We start from the raw sequence: 18,367 nt of genomic DNA, 5'->3' as shown, positions 1-18,367 counted from the left end.
AAAAAAGTTGGGTTTAGTGAGGTATATTTTTGCCCTATTTAAGTGTGTTGAATTGTACTTCCCTTTTTTGGTGAAAAGAATTGTGCTTTGAAAAAAAATTCCTTATCATAGCTCTTCAGTGATCTTGGGAACTAAGGACTTTTGAAGTTAATCATATAGAATTAGAGTTATTTATTTAATTGGTTCCAGTCTGCTGCAGTGTTTAACAAGCTCAGATAAATGGGCTAATCTTTCAAAATTAGTCTATTAGTCTGGTTATTTTTAAAACGTGTATCTGTTGTAATCAGATGTTTTCCGAAGGCTTGTGTGTCCAGCATTTTTATACCCACAGCACATGTCAGTAGTCTTTTGGCTGTTTGCCCTGTTAACTTTGTTTTGGCTTACAGAATTGATGAATTTTCCCAGACTTCTAGAAAATTAAGAGAATTTCTCTGAACAAAATAATCTCTTATTAGTGACAAAAAAGGAAACACAATTCATATCAAACAAGCACTTCCAAAGTTCTAATGTGCTACTGCAGTAAAATATAAAACATTGTAATGACAACTTGAGATAGTAGTAGTTAACGTTGATGAGGAATATTTTTATCTATATGTCTAGTGATCCAAGGAAAAGTGGCTTAAATGGAGGGGTTTTGTTTATTTTTACCAATAAAGCTGCATACCTATTATAGTTGTTTTATAACTTAAATGAAAATGGATGATTCTTTACAGTTAAAGATGTTGCTTTTGTATCACACAGTCAATCATAAAATGTCTACAAAATGAACAAATGAAAATAATTGACAGACTCTCACCTTGGGTCAGAAGTAATAATCACATAAGCATGTAAGTAATGTTGAAAGACTCCAAGCATGTGCATAATGACTTGCGATCTCAGAACTGACTCCTCACCTTTTCCTCCATCTACCAACTATCTCTGACCTCTCAACATCACTGGCTCCTGCTCATTCTGTGTCAACTCTTATTTCCCTTTTCAGAATCTTAGGAAGTTATCTATACCTCCGCATTTCTTTTTCCTTCTACACATGGGTGAACTATTTACAAAACATGCCTGTACTTCTTGCTACTGGTTTACGATGAGGTTTCAGATGAAGATGTCTCCTCATTTTGATTCTGTGACAGATATATTATAATGAAATAAGTGGACTTTTTTTTCCCTAAATTGGTTGCATGAATTCTACCAGATAAAAACCACACATCTGCTCCTGGACTCTTTCCAGCAGAGTGCCTTGCAAGATGAAATGTGTTCACATTTAAACAAATATTCAAACCTCTGATAATTCTAATGTGATTGAGTTCAATGAGGACAAATTTAAATAACAAATGCTTGCCTAATAACCTTGTTAGAGCAAGAATAATTCAGAGGTTTTGACTCTGTTTAAGTTGACTTAATGAATAAATAAATAAATATGTAATTAAAAAAGAAAGTGGATACTGAATCCTCAGCATTTTTTTTAAGTGGGGCTTCATGTATCCCAAGCTGAGCATAAACTTACCATATATGTGATGGCAGCCTTGAACTTCATTCTCCTCATCCACATTCTGATTGGTTCTAATGACTCCTATGATGGCAAGGCTGTACTATCGTGCTGGGTTTGCGCAGAGTTGAGTATTAAACCCAGGATTTCCTATGTTTGTAGCAAACATTCAGTCAACTGATCCTCTCCCCAGTCCATAACCTGAATTTTTTACATCACTTTATTGTTGCTTATGTCGAGTTCTATACTTTTCTCTGGAGTAATATGAATGTTGCAGCAAATTTTATATATTACACCTATAGCTTGTACATATCATAATTTCTATAAGAATAATTGAATGCCTTTGGAAGTTATACATATATATACTATATTAATATCAATTAATTACTGGCATGCCTTTCTATATGTATTTTTCCTGTGAGATATTACTTATTTGGTGAAATTAAAATTGTAATGATTATGAAGTCTCTTCAAGAATCATGTGTCTTGCCATACAGTGGTGGCACATGCCTTTAATCCCGCACTCGGGAGGCAGAGGTAGGAGGATCTCTGTGAGTTTGAGGCCAGCCTAGTCTCCAAAGTGAGTTCCAGGAAAGGCGCAAAGCTACACAGAGAAACCCTGTCTCGAAAAAACAAAACAAAACAAAACAAATCATTCAATTGCATCTTCAACTTACTCCCTGGGAGATATTGAGCATATATTTAGCCACTGAAATTCTGATTTCATTTTCCTACCTATTAAGTTAATACTCTTATTACAATGTGATTTCAATGAGATTTAAGTGAGTACATGCATAAAATTGAGTGTACATCTTGTAGGCAAAATATTCCCTCTGCTTGGATATTTTCCTGCTGCTGGTGGATGAGAGAATAGAACACGGTGCCTCCCTTTGCATTCCTGGATTTCTGCTTCTGATAGCTACTTAGGGGCCTCTGTGAACCTGATAATAGTGCCTTATATTAGCATTCAGTACAAAAGCTATTTTGCCAATTTTAAAGGCAGTTCCTTCCTTCAAGATTTTTCAAATCCACTGGATAAAATTCTTGTACAAGCACTGCTCAAATTCACATATTTACTGAAATCAAGACAGTTATTCAATTTTTGTAAAATAATAAAATGAGAAATTACTACTATCGTTATTATAATTGTGTGTGTGTGTGTGTGTGTGTGTGTGTGTGTGTGTGTGGCTGTATCTGCCACAGGCAAATGTAAAGGTTACATAACACTAACACTTTAAGAGGTTAGTTTCTTTTCTTCCATCATGTGCATTCTCAGGATTAAACTCAGACCCTAAGGCTTGGCTGTGAGCACCATCACTGCTGAGCCATTTCACTGTTCCAAAAGTATCATTTTTGATGAAAAATATATAAAATCTATTTCCTTATATCTGACAAATTCCACTATGCCCTTTATCCATAAAATAGATTTAAGTATTACCAAATCAAAAGGTATTTGAGATAGTAGCTGAAGAGTAGAAGATAACTATATTGGGACCCAAGAGATGGCTCAGTGGTTACGAGTATATACTGCTCTTGCAGAGAATATGAGTTAAAGTCCCAGCCCTCCTCATCAGGCAGCTCAAAACAACCTGTCAAGAAAGACCTAACACCTACACTCAAATGGCATAAACTCACACAAATGCATACCCACAGTTAAACGCAATTAAAACAAACATTTAAAAAAGTGTACTATATCAGCTTAGTCAACATGCTGGCTAGTCTTATGTCAATTTGACACACAAATGAACTATCTAAAAGGAGAGAACTTCAACTGAGAAAATGCTTCCATATGATCCAGCTGTAAGGTATTTTCTTGATTAGTGATTGCTGGGGGAAGGCTCATCCCATTGTGGGTGCTGTCATCCCCAAGCTAGTGGACCTGGATTCTATAAGAAAGCAGGCTTAGCAAGACATGGGGAGCAAGCCAGTAAGCATCATCTCTCCATGGTCTCTGCATCAGCTCCTGCCTCAAATTTCCTGCCCTGTTTGAGCTCCTGTCATGATTTACTTTGATGATGAACAGCAATATGGAAGTGTAAGTCAAATAAACCCTTTCCTTCCCAACTTGTCTTTTGATCATGGTGTTTAGTTGTAGCAATAGAAAACCTAACACAAGTTGTGAGGGATTGCTGTGACAGACTGTGTTTTTGAGAGGATTATGGAAGGACTTTGGAACATTGGGCTAGAAAAGACATTAAGTGTTGAAAGCTCAGTGGGATTCTGTGGAAGCTTGGAAGATAAGAAGATAAGAATGTTGAAAGAAGTGCAGAGGAAGGAGGATTGGCTTGTGAAATTTCAGAAGGAAGTTTAAAGACTCGATCAGGACCATTTGTTATTTTGATTTAAGATTCTGTCCTTCTGGTTAGCTTGAGTGGTAGATTCAGCTGTGTTTAGCAACATAACAGAACTACTAAAGCAAAACCTTTGCTTTGCTGGATACTCAATTTGAATGGTTGGAGCTCAGAATTTAGCAGTGATTAAGAAGGAACCAGCATCATTGAGGTGAAATTTTCTAGAAATTGTTTCTTGAGAGTCAGCCCTAAGAAGCAGCGTTCTAGAGGTGGCCAAGGTTGTTCCTCATGCTGACTGCTTGAGGAACTTGGTAGTATAAGGGTCACCCAGATGGTACTGGTTTTGAGAGAATAAAAGGGTCATGGACAGCAACTGAGGCTTGGCACTGGGAGAGGTCAGGAGAGGCCATTGGTCAAGGTGCAGCCTCAGTAGCGGTTAATGCTTGGCACCATGGAGAGAACCTATGAGAGGCTATTCCTGAAAGTGTAGCCCAGTTACAATAGGTGACCCCAGAAGCTTTGGGGATTCCAGAACAATGAGACAACCACCAGGAACAGCAGCAGCAGGGGAGTGGAGCCAACTGGAGCCTAAAAGACAAGCTGTTTGTACTGCAGAGAGCAGGGCAGAGGAAATGACTACAGACCCTTGGAGGAACCCAAAGGAGAGCAAGTGTATCTTTGACATTGGACATTGTGTTTACACAGTTGGAGTTTGGCTTTGCTTTGGTTTGATTATGCCTATGCCATGGTTCTTCCCTCTTAAAGTAAGAAGGTATTTAATTTAATTTTGATTTCCACAGGAGCCCATAGCTGAAAGACTCTGAACTTTTTGGATTTTTAGAGATTGTATATTTTAAGGAGACTAAAATTTTGATGTGTTTGAATTTCTTGGACTTTTAAAGTTATTTATGTTTTTAATGTGAAATATTGGGGACAAATAAGAAAGGAAAGGTCATGGCTTAATGATGTGTTTCTGTGTCAAGTTGGTAAATGGTCAGTTGTGGTGACTAGTCTTATGTCAACTTGACAAACAAATGAGTTATCTGAAAGGAGGGAAACTCAATTGAGGAAATGTCTCCATAAGACTGAGCTGGAAGTCATTTTCTTAATTGGTGATTGATGGGGGCAGGCCTAGCCATTGTGGGTAGAGCCCTCCCAGGGCTGGTGGTCCTTGGTTCTATAAGAAAGCAGGCTGAGGAAACCATAGAGAGCAAGCCAGTAAGAAATACCCTCCATGGCTTTTGCATCAGCTCCTGCCTATAGGTTCCTGCCCTGTTTGAATTCCTGTCATAATTTCCTTTGATGATGAACAGCATTATGGAAGTGTAAGCCAAATAAACCCTTGCCTCCCCAACTTGCTTTGTCGTCATGGTGTTTGGTTGCAGCAATTGAAATCCTAACTAAAACACTAAGTATACAGAATATGTAATTAACATTATTAGTCTATTTTCCATCTTATTCTCTATCAAAATTCAGAGGTCCTGAATGCTATAAAGTCAGAATCCATTATTAATGGGATATAAGTAGTTGTAATTAATTACTTTGACAAATTAATAATCCTATTCTGATAAGAGTATAAGATGACAGAAATATTGAATATTCATCATTATATTTAATAAAATTTTAGGAAACATGAAGATAACTAGCAGTTATTTTTTCTTTAAACACTATGCCAATGTAGTGTTGTTGTGCACATTTTACAAATACCAGATTAAGATGTTAAAGCCTCCATGAAGTTTTGCTGTCACTGTATTGTAGATTTATGACTTAGTCCACAGTGAAGTTTAGACCACTCAATCAACCTTGAGTCTTTGTAAATGAATTCACTGCCTCTTACATTTCTCTGTAGCTTGTTAGAGAGGGGGCACTCCTATGCTGTTTTAACTTCATAAAAAGTTCATCAAATAAAAGCATGAATAAATAAGCATACATCAGATAAAAATGAGACAGTTCTGTTTAAAGATAAGAGTTCATTTTAAAAAATTTATTCATTTTATTTTTATGTATGTGTGTGAGGCTGCAGGAATTGTGTGTACTATACTCAGAAGCCATAAGTGCTGTGGATATCACTCTATATAAATAAAACACTGATGGCTAGTGACCAGACAGGAAGCATAGGCAGGACAAGGAGAGAGGAGAATTGGGGAAACAGGAAGAAGGAGAGAGACACTGCAGCCACCGCCAGGACAAGCAGCATGTAAAGACGCCGGTAAGCCACCAGCCATGTGGCAAGGTATAGATTTATAGAAATGGGTTAATTTAAGATATAAGAACAGTTAGCAAGAAGCCTGACATGGCCGTACAATTTGTAAGTAATATAAGCATCTGAGTGACTATTTTATACGTGGATTGTGGGACTGCGGGGCTTGGTGGAACCTGGAGAGAAGCCCTCCAGCAACACATAAGGCATCAGATCTTTGAGAAAGGGAGTTCTATGCAGTTGTGAGTCACCGGAAGTGGAAACAGAATTGAACCTGGACCCTCTGTTAGAGTAGTAAGTGTTTTTAACCTCTGATTCAGCTGTCTCTCCCATTTCTGAAGCTGTAACTTCTTAATAGGAAATACATGTTTGGATAAAATATATCATATTTTAGCATGTTAAACAATCTCTGTAGTTTTATGATACCAATAAAACTAGTTTATTGTGTCATTTATGCTTTTTAAAAAGATCAACAGATATGCAGTAGGGAAATTTCCCAACCAGAAATAGATTACACTTATTAAGATTTGATTTCAATTGCTGAGTTTCACACCCTCAGAATATAACATTTATAATGATGGAATTGGAGTATTATAAAATTTTGAGCAGATCATTTTTTAAGGCTGAAAGATAACAAGGAAATTATTTTAATCCAGATTGTCATCATCATAAAAATCTTCTGTGAAGAGTACTGGGCAACTTAAAACAACAACAACAACAACAACAAAAACAACAACAACAACAAAAAAAAAACAGAGGGTGGTAGTTTTCCTGTGGAGATTTACATATTGAAATTTATACCCTCTTTCTTGAATGTGCATATCATGAAATGCATGCATGACAGCATCTAAGAATGATTAAATTAGACCTATAGGAAGCAATCACCATTCAGAAGTTCCACAGCTAGATTTAGAGGTATAAGCACACAGCTATGTTTTTCTTTAAGAACTTAAATCCATTCTGCTGTGCAGTACTGATAGTCACAGTTTCTCACAGCATCCACCTTGGTTAGTAGATGCAAACTGCTTGCTTAATTAAAAAAAAAAATGTACTTTCTTACTTAATTTTCAGAAATATTTTGTGTATTTACTTAATTTTCAGAAATATTTTGTATATTTACAAAATAAGAACCTGGTTCATTCTCTCTCTCTGTGTCTCTCTGTCTCTGTCTCTGTCTCTCTCTCTCTCTCTCTCTCTCTGTGAGTGTGTTTGCATGTACATACACACATAAATGAATGTGCTCATCTGTTTCTTCGCATTTTCCCCTACAGAATTGTGAGCAGGTAATTTTTTTTTTCTCATCTTAGTTCTTTCGCTCCTAATAGATTATAAAGGTCACTCTGCTTAAAATCATACAGAGCAATCTGATCCTTTCTAGAGGTTGGGCATGGTTGTATTGAACTTTAAATAACCAGTCAGTAACAATAACCATTTAGATGCTTCTAGCCCAATACTGCTTTAAACTATTGCCATGAAATACACTGTTTGCAATTATTCAGAAAATTTGGAATATACCAGGATAGGGGTATATGAACAAAAACTAGTAAATCTAAACTTATGATATATGTGATACATTATGTGAGTATCCCATTATATGTGTGAGGCCAGATCCTGCCTTTTTAAAGGATCCCTATGAGGAAGAGAGCAGAATAAGAAATATTAGGTAAAATAATAAGCCTAGCTGATAAGAGGAAAGACAGAAACACAGGAGAGTTTTGAGAGGACCTGGATCAAAATCTTGTGACCCAGAACTTTATTCAAAAGAGCTTTTATAACAATGCTAAGGGGCGAGGCGAAAGACCACCCCTTTGCTAGATACAGCCAAGTACAGACCGTTCCAAACACTTGGTACCCAGGCCCGTGGTCCAATCATCCTCTTATGCAATCCTGCTGGGTAAAGCAAGATCAGATCTCACTAGGAAACCTCTGTGGGCTCCCACATGTATGTGTGTACACACACACATATATATAGGCCTCCCATGGGGAGCCAGCAGAGCCTGGTGCATTCAGTTGAGGCAGGTCCAAGCCCCTTTGTCTTATATAAAGTGAATTGTGAGTTCTCACTGTTAAATATTGAAATATTAGTGTTCAATTTTTACTTCTCTTTGTTGGAATCATCTATGAAAACTGTATGTCACCACATCATGAGACCCCCCCAAGACATCCTTGGATTTTGACCTAGTCTGTGTATTTCATTTAATGAAGAAAAGTTATTTTCATTTAAGGGGGATGTTACTAGTGCATGTGATAATTTTAGGGAGTCCAGCCTTCCATGCTGCATGAGGAGAAGCAGAGCTAGTAGGGCCCCCTGCACCTGCAATACACTTTCGTCATTCTCACCATTATGAGTGAATGCAAATGCTGGAGCCTCAGCTAGAACATGAACACAGATGTAGCCACAGAGCAAGGAGAACACAGTCTGATAAGCTTCCACACATGCATGGGCAGACACATGGATGAGAAAGAAATCCTTCCATAGCATACATCTGACTGCTCGACCTAGTGTATTAGAACCTTAGCTGACCCAAGTATTGACTAACGATTTTTAATGCTATTTACATGCCCTTGCAATTAAAATTTTCAGATAGTTTAAATTTGTAAACCATTTATGAAATAACTTCTGAAAACTGTTGAAAATGGACTGACCTTTGATAAAGTGAATAAAAATTAAATATACTGTGTGGTGGTATTATGTTCCCCAAAATATCGTGTAGCTTAATAAACTTATCTGGGGTCAGAGAACAGAAAAGCCACTAGTTAGGCAGTGATAGTACACGCTTTTAATCCTAGCATTCCAGAGACAGAAATCCCTCTGGATCTCTGTGAGTTCAAGGCCACATTGGAAACAGCCAAGCATGGTGACACACGCCTTTAATCCCAGAAAGCCAACCTTCAATCCCAGAGAGTGGTGGTAGAAAGCAGAAAGATATATAAGGCGTGAGGACCAGAAACTAGAAGCATTTGGCTGGTTAAACTTTCAGGGTTTGAAGCAGCACAATTCAGCTGGGATTCATTCTGGATGAGGCCTCAGAGGCTTCCAGTCTGAGGAAACAGGACCAGCTGAGGAACTGGTGAGGTGAGATAGCTGTGGCTTGTTCTGTCTCTCTGACCTTCCAGTATTCACCCCAATACCTGGCACGTGTTTGATTTTATTAATAAGAACTTTTAAGATTCCTGCTACAATACTGTATTTATTCTTTACAATACAATGGCATATTAAATTATTCAGTACTGAATTCTGCATATTTTACTTTTTGAGGACTGTAATGAAATAATTTCTTCACTGTAGCAAAGGAAATGCCCGCAGCTCAGCTTAATAAAATGGTATTTGCAATAAAAATGAAAAATTTTAAAAATGCAAAAAATTGTTGCATCTTTTCGAAAACACTGGAACAGAAAATTTAGAAGATTACATTGTAGACTGAAGAGCAGAAGGTATTCAATAACAGCAAGAAAACGCTTTTCCTTTTTTCCCTGACACAATGGGGCAGTTGCACATATGAGCATACAGTGATTGTGACAGCATGCATGAGACCTGCAAAGGCCCGTGCACACACACACACACACACACACACACACACACACACACACACACACACACGGACATGGACACACGGACACACACACAGACACACACACATGCACACACACATACACACACAGACACACACATGCACACACACATACACACATGGACACACACATGCACACACACATACACACACACATACACACACACATACACACATGGACACACACACAGACACACACACATACACAAGCACACCTACACATACACATGCACACACACACAGAAACACACATACACACACACACAGACACATACACACACACACACCAATCCCAGAATTGCTCATCAAACTGAACTCCACAGGTAGAAGAAAATCTCAACATTTGGTCAGAAGATATGAAAGTAGAGAAGGGCTTGTGGAGGAGTTGGGGGCACAGGCCTAGATGTTCAAGACACATGGCATTAAATTATCAAAGAATTAATAAAAAATTGAGAAAACTGAAGCTGAGTGTTTGATATAAACAGATACCTCAAAAAAAATAGCAAAATAGAACCTGAGACTAATCATCATTTACCATAGCCACAAAAAATATCTTCAAGGAGCAGGGAGCAGAGTACAGCTTCAGACTGATACTGATTCTCATGTAACCTAAGATGTTGACATCAGAGTTGTTTGTTCACATACCAGTAAGTGAAACTCAAAGATCTTATGGTTTTCCACTGATGGATTTAATAGATAGTATAAAATGCCACATTCATTCTTACGAAAGAACTTAGAGAGGAATGCATAGTTCCTTTTGTGATAAAATAAATTTCTCTTTATTGAATAAAATGAAGTTCCTATCATAATGTTCTTTTAATGTGATGGAAACACATGGGGATTTAGAATTGGACTCATAACAAGAACAAACTTCCATGTCCTCCCCCGCCCCTGCCTCTGACCTTTGCTTTTACTGTCCTAATTTCACCTGATGTATCCTGTCTTCTTCAACTTCAGTCTCTTGATCTCTATTAATGTCTGTGTGTAGAGGTTTGTGTGCAGGAGAATGTGTGATTGTGTATGCCTGTGCATGCAAATCAGTGTGTGTCCATGTGTCTGTGTGTCCATGTGTGTGTCCATGTGTGTATGTGTATGCCTGTGTATGCATATCAGTGTGTGTGTGTGTGTGTGTGTGTGTGTGTGTGTATGTGTGTATGTGTGTGGGGGGTGTATTTGTCTGTATGTATATGAATATTTCCTTTTTAAGTCCTGCTAGAATGCACTTAACAGGGCTTTCTCTCTTGTATCCAATTGTGGTATCTTGTCTAAACTGTGATTTATAAGAAAGTCTTATTTTACCTTCATATTGCTCACAATGAATACCTAAAGTGTAGAACTGTAGCTAGTTTTTCTCTCTGGGTCCCGCCAAACCCCAGCTGTCCCTTAGCCCACTTATAAAACAAACATACAGACACTTATATTATTTAAACTGCTTGGCCATTAGCTCAGGCCTACCATTGTCTAGCTCTTACTCTTATATGCAGCCCATTTCTATTAATCTTTACTTTGCCACGTGGCTCGTGGCTTACTGGTACTTTACATCTTCCTTGTCCTGGCAGCCACTAGCATGTTCCCCTCTGCTTTCCTGTTCTCTGATTCTCCTCTCTGTTAGTCCTGCCTATACTTCCTGCCTGGCTACTGGCCAATCAGTGTTTTATTTACCAGTCAATCATCCACAGCATAGAATTGGCTTGTTTCTTTGCTTGGGGTTTTATCTGAGGTCATCCATGAGAGATAAAAGTGGACATTACTCCCATACAGGCTTTATAACCACTTTTAATGAAACTTCTGCATTTGATTATTTAATTGCACTGAAGGAATTGTCTTTCCTTTGGACTTCATTTATTTCCAGGGGTACTTAGTGTATTTGGGAGGCAACTACTTCATCTCGATGTTTTCTAATTAGATGTATTCAGTTCTTTTATGTCCTTTGCCAGTTTTTAAAAATGATTTTCTCTTTTTTTTCCTTTTATTTTATTTTACAATACAATTCAGTTCTACATATCAGCCACGGATTTCCTTGTTCTCCCCCCCCCCGCCCCTCACCTTCCCCCAAAACACCCCCTATTCCCACCTCCTCCAGGACAAAGCCTCCCCTGAGGACTGAGATCAAGCTGCTAGACTCAGTCCAGGCAGGTCTAGTCCCCTCTTTCCAGGCTGAGCCAAGCGACCCCGCATAAGCCCCAGGTTTCAAATAAAAAAAAAAAATCATGTATCACCTTCATATATTTTAAATTTTGTTAGTTGTCATTTAAGAATTTAGAATGGACTAAAATGCACAAAAATACATATATTTGCACAAGTTTTGCTGAAGTATCAAATGAGTTGTTTATAAAACATAATAAACAATTTTGTGTGAATATATTCACTTGCAATAAAAAAGATTTTCTCTTATTATAAAATATTCACTCAATATTGGAGTCTTCTGTGAGTGATTCTCTGTACTTCTTTCATTTTGTTGTCCTTTATTTTTTTCCCTCATAACTTAGAATACAGTCCCTGAGAGTATTTTAGCTTCGTCCACATTAGATTGGTAACATAGAATTTTAGAAGGCAAGAAAGGTCTGAATATTTTTAGGTTCACAGCTCTAACAGTGTTGTTCATATTTCCAGTGTTTTTTATTTTTTTTAAATTAAAGATTTGGGTTCTTCCTATTTGAAATCAGTGGTAGTTTTCTTTTTTCTTTTTTAAGTCTGAATGTCTGTTTTCTTTGTCCTATTCTTTCTGTTCTGGTAAATTTAGATTCATTTTCAAGCATATACTCGTTATTCTATGGTCATGTGTTCATGTTGAGGACAGAGCTTTTCAGGATACAGATGTCTCCTGTCACTCAATCCTAAACCAGGAGTCTGTAGTCATCTCCTTAATTCAGCACGTGTCAACCACAGCTTGGAACTTCAACAGATTTTCTCTGGTGGTCTTGCCTGTGCAGTAGCCACAGTGGTGTATTCTTCTCATGTCTCTCATGAAATCAGCTGGTGCTTTTTTCTCCCTACTCCTAAAGAGGTGTGGCTCTGGTGTGAACATCCCCTCCTAATATTTAAACAGTACTTTTGGGAAGTGAAACATTAATCATGAGGGTGCACTTTCATGTGAAGATTAATGTCATCAGTACATCTAAGGGCCAGTTATCCTGGAAATAGCTTTGTCCTGAAAGTGAGTTCTTGCCAGGCATTGGTAGCATATGTCTTTCATCTCAGCACTTGTGAGGCAGAGGCAGGCAGATCACTGTGCCTTTGAGGCCAGCCTGGTCTAAAGATTGAGTTCTAGGACAGCCGAGGCTACACAGAGAAACTCTGTCTTGAAAAACACAAAAACAAACAAACAAAAACAAACGAACAAAGAACAAAAAAACAACAATAGAAACAAAAAGTGAATTCTCTCACCCAAAGGTTCTTAATCTTTTTAGGGATCTCTTGCCACATGATGCTTGTCATGTTATAATTCAGAAAATAGGTCTCAGTAAAATGCATGTACCCTTGGACTTCTAAACCCTCCTGGGTAGTATGCAAAAATGCATCTATTACTTACAATTTTCCTTGACTCTGGTATTCTGTTATAATAGAAACACAGCTGCCTTGTTCTTAGATAGTATGTATTAATGTATTAAAATTATATATTCCTTAATCATATAAAGTATATTAAACAGCTATCATTTCATATTTAAAAAATGTAAGGCATTCTATACACACACATACAGAGAGACATATGCATGTGTATACATGCATATAATATATATATATTTGAAAGTGGTCATATTTGAGGTAGACTTTATATCTTGCAAAATTTTATCATTTTCATTTTATTATTTTTAGAAACGTCTCCATTCTCCACACCTACAGAAATTTATTTTACCTTACCATCAAGTGGTTCTCTTTTTCCTTATAGTATGAATATTTCAAATCACCCTTCCTATTCAAGTTAGATTAGAAAGGGGGAAAGTCTCAGGAAATGTGATAAGCATAAATCATATTTCCTCTTGCAGATTCTACATACCTGATAGCAAATATTTTTGTAGAGTTCTATAAAACATTTACCCTGAGTTGAATAAGGAAGCAGCATTTTCAAAAAATTATTACTGCATGAGACATACAAGCATTTCACACAGGTGTTACAAAACTGTTTTCACCTGAATAGGTGCTTTTGCTTGAGAACAGTAATTGCTTGAAGCTAGTGGGATTGAATGTCTCTCAGTATAGGGCAGTTAGTGCTACGCTTTGGCAATGCAACCAGAATGTCCAAGTCAGGACCTTAAAACTGTTTCTTAAAAAAAAAAAAAAATTCTCCAGATGTTTATATCTAATTAAACTGGAAACACAGTGTATGCTTAAGAAAAAACACTCCCATGACACCAGCAATAGGAACACAGGAAACTGGCATAAATCTCACAACAGTTATAGCGGAGTCTCAGGTCCATTTATCCAAGACTGAATAAGATGAATGAGATACTTAACCTTCAGGGTCCATGTATTCTCCCTCTGAAAACTATAAGAAATTAAACCTGAACTTCCCTTAAACATTTCTCAATAAATCTGTTTTCAGTCTAGTAGAATAAATTCTTCAAGTTGCTACAAACACTTTTTATCTAGGCTGATAAAGGAAGGAGTAAGTCTTCAAAACAAGCCATTTATTAATTTTAATTAAAGGCATTTACCATTCTCCTCCCACAAATATTTAGATTTCCTTTTACTTAGATCTGATCTGATAACAGGGGTTTAACCTCATCTCTAGAAACTTTTCATGAAACTGGAAACACTAAGCATGTATTATCTTGTAAGACAGTATGATTAATAAGCCCCTTTTATAAATCTTGGATAAGGTACAAATTCAGGTAATTAAAAAAGTTAAAATTAATAGGAAGTCTAAAATTTGCCCCTCTGTACTTTTATTTCAATAGTCTATTTTATCTTTTTTTAAATTATGGTGGATTGGATTTAACAATAAGTTAAAAATGACGAGGTGGTCCTTGGAGGAGGTGCTTGGACACTGACCTCACTGACTCATTCTGTGTTGCCAAGCAAGTGAATGGCCAGGAAATATTTTCAATGTATCTAAGTGTACCACTGACAGGAAGCAAAGGTCAAGTTGGTTACACTAACATACCCTAGAAACAGGAGGCATGAAGCTGTGCCCAGAACATCTAGAAGGACATGAATGGTACAAGGAACAGAGAATGTCACAAATAGTTTGGAGGAAGGATGCCCATAACACATACTGTAAGACATGGCCCTAGAAACCTGACTAGGTTGATGTAAGGCTGAAGAAATGACAGATACACATTCAGGAAAACTGGGATTAGATGTGCATAGGGAACTTTTTCTACCCAAACCATAATACTCTGTTTGAGGCATCTGTTTGACTTTCAAGAAGAATTGTCTGTTCCAAAGCTGTGGTTGTCATGTGACACAGATTTGAAAGTATTTTATACATGGAATCTCTGAAGTCAAAACTTCAGGGAAACTAAGCCAGAGAACATAAGTGGGTATAATCTGTGCTTTTAAACTGTGTGTACTATGAACATGGGAGGGGATACACAGGAAAATTAGAAGCGGGACAGGGGGATTAGAAAAGAGTTAGCCCCTACAAAGGAGGAAAGTCGGGCCAGAGTAACTATGTGACAACTGGAAGAACTATGTTCATCAGAAAGAAGTGCTTGTTTTGAGCAGTATGCATAAAGTCATTACAGAAAAATTTCTATTAATGATTTTTAAAGAGCATTCCTTTATTAGCATAGTTACAAAAATACAAATTAAAGAATCAATAACATATATTTATTGTTAGAATGAAGATGTATCTTTAATAGTCAATAATTCTCCAACAAATTAAAAAATGTGTTGCATGCTGAGAAAGTTACCCCTATACTTTATCATACTAAACATTCAAAAGATAGAGCCATTTAGAAGTCTGGAAAGGCATTTATGATATTCACTAAGCCTGGTGAAAGGGAAGCCTGTTCTTAATACAGAACTCCTGTGAGAAACAGCATGTAGGAGTATTCCACTGACATTTTTCTTTACTGCTAGGAGGAAGCCAAAGTCTTCATTATTTACATTATTACTTTACTACACTGTGTCTCAGAATTCTAAACAAGTGAACAACACAAAAGGGTTATGCAATGCATACATGCAACCATCTTCTTACCTGTCTGAGCTACACATCTTCAAGATGCAATATAAATCCCACCTCTCCTCTATTCCTGTAGGCAGACCTACAGTTTGTTCCATTAATAAACTTTTCTTTATACCCACCAAAAAATAGATGAATTCCCAGCTCTTTAATACTGTCCTATTGCAGATGAAGCTTTGATACCTGCATGTTGAAGGACACATTCAGAATGTCTGGAATATATCAAGGTCTGAGGTCAAAATATTCATGTAGATGAGGACAAAGTATGTGAAGACATATTTTAATCTGTGCTCAACATCGCAGAAGGGATAGTGTGGCTGTTTGACCTAGAAATCTATTAGTATAAAGAAAAAAATTATTGTCTACCATGTGAAGGTTTAGTTAGTAGTATTGGTGGTGAAAATTAGAAAAAGTAACTTGGGAAATGTACTGGCTAGTTATATGTTAATGCAACACAAAAAAAATCACTTTGGAATGGAAAAACTTCAATTGAGAGAATGCCCCCACTATCCTGTGGTGTGTTTTCATTATTGATGATTGGTATGGGAAAGCCCAGCTCACTGTCAGTATTGCCATCCCTAGGCTAGCGGTCGTGGTGATATGAAAATTCAGGCCGAGCGAGTCATGAGAACAGAACTTGTAATCGGTGTTCCTCCATGGCTTCTACTTCAATTCCTGCCTATGGATTCCTGCCTTGAGTTCCTGCCCTGATATCCTGTGATAACAGACTGTGATGTGGAAGCATATAGAAAACAAAGACTTTCCTCCCCCACCAAAAAAAATATTAAATAATTGTTAATTACTTCAAAGTTCATGGCTATAGCTTTGTAGTAGGTAACTCAAAATAGAGTATAATATTATGTGAAGTAAGTGTATTCATACAAATATGTTAGATTTTCATAATCACTAATATACTAAAAGCAGAACTAGTGATAAGTATGTTTGATTTTTTAATAAAATAATAAAATGAGCTATTACTGATTTTATAAAAAGACTGATATTTATGTGATCAAATGATACAATAAGTAAAAAACAAATGAAAGTTGGAAGCAACTAAGAGACATATGATGATTTTGAATATCAAGATCAGTTATGATTAATAATGTTCACTAGCCTTCATAAAATACATATAAGAATGTATTTGTATATTCTTAATAATATATATTATGAGGATAAATGCACTTACTCTGAGTGTGGATGAGTGTGGTGTGTGTGTGTGTGTGTGTGTGTGTGCGCATGTGTGTGTGTGTGTGTGAATCATAATTTAAACCTAGGGCACATGTTAGTCTTAGATGAGTTTTCAGTCACTGAGCTACATCCCAACTCTCACCATATCACAAAAACAATCACATTTGAGATTACCAACTGCAACTAAATGATTTTTTTCATAAGTGTCTTGTCCATCTTCACTTTTGTTGCCTGCCAACCTTATGTTTTCCTATTTCCTACAAACACACCCACATTTACACAACTATCATGAACGTATGTGCCCCACATCTCCTGCCATTCTGCTGTCTTCCATTCCCTGTCATTTCACTTGCTTCTGGAGAAATCCTCTCTGAGCCATACAGCTGATACTGTCTGGAGCTGACCAGACACTTCTATTATTAGTGTCTGTAGCTCCCACGGTTTGTAAGTACATTTCCTTTCTTGTTCCTGACAAAGTGCACTGTAAGCACCCTGGAGGATGAAATTATCTCATTGACCACTTGTTCCATTTGTAGAGTATTGTGGTGAAAAAATATATATTGAAAAATTGAAGAGGACAAAAATAGTTTATAAATCCAGAGCATATGTTTAAAATATAGACACAGGGAAATTCCTGATTCAGTAATATTTAATTTATGGCAAAAATAACATTTGAAATTATTTTAATATTATAAATTATTGAATAAGTATCACTGGGTGACAGAAAAAACTATTACACCATAATGATATAATCAATGTGTTTGTCACCATAGACTCCCATAAAATCAATGGCACGTGGGAAACTCGATAAAATCCATGGACGACTATTTTCTTATAGAATTTAGCCATTTCTTTATTGAGGCTTAAGTTCAATGAATAATCCAAATATATTTATAATTTAACTAAAAAACTTAAATAGTACATGGACATGCAAAATTTATGGCAAATTTTGGAGAAGCAGATTTGGGTTTATGATGACAACACAAGAGTATACCTATTTTGAAATGTATTCTCTGAAATATATTTCAAAAATGCAACTCATCTTCACATCTTGCCAATAATTAAAATATTTGAATAATCTAGAGATTGTCATCTATAGACATTGTGGGATCATGATATATATTGTTAATGATTCTTGGGGCTGACTGCCTTTGTACTAGACTATTTTAAGAGCATTAGGCAAATAGTTTTGTAACCTGTATAGTGTCTCACTTCTAGACAGTTGGGAGTATCTGTTTACTCTCCATTGTTCCATAGATGCTTACTTCTGGGGGAAAGCTCAGATTATTTTAGTGCTATTTACAACACAGGTTTTTTGTTTGTTTTTTGTTTCTCTGTAACATACTCTGCTAGATGTGAAAATGTTACCAGTATTTTTGTGTCTTCAGGTAACTTCCACAGTTGCTGTAAGGGATGAAGTCATTTCTTTGACTTAGGAACCATCTATCTATTGCCAGAATCCAGAAAAGTGTGATAATCTAATGCTAACTTTCAAGTAAAGCATATCTG

This window comes from Peromyscus leucopus, chromosome 16_21, assembly GCF_004664715.2.
Source record: "Peromyscus leucopus breed LL Stock chromosome 16_21, UCI_PerLeu_2.1, whole genome shotgun sequence".
In the NCBI taxonomy this organism is placed as follows: domain Eukaryota; kingdom Metazoa; phylum Chordata; class Mammalia; order Rodentia; family Cricetidae; genus Peromyscus; species Peromyscus leucopus.
The sequence above is the reverse complement of the archived record's forward strand: the minus strand, read 5'-3'. Positions refer to the sequence as shown.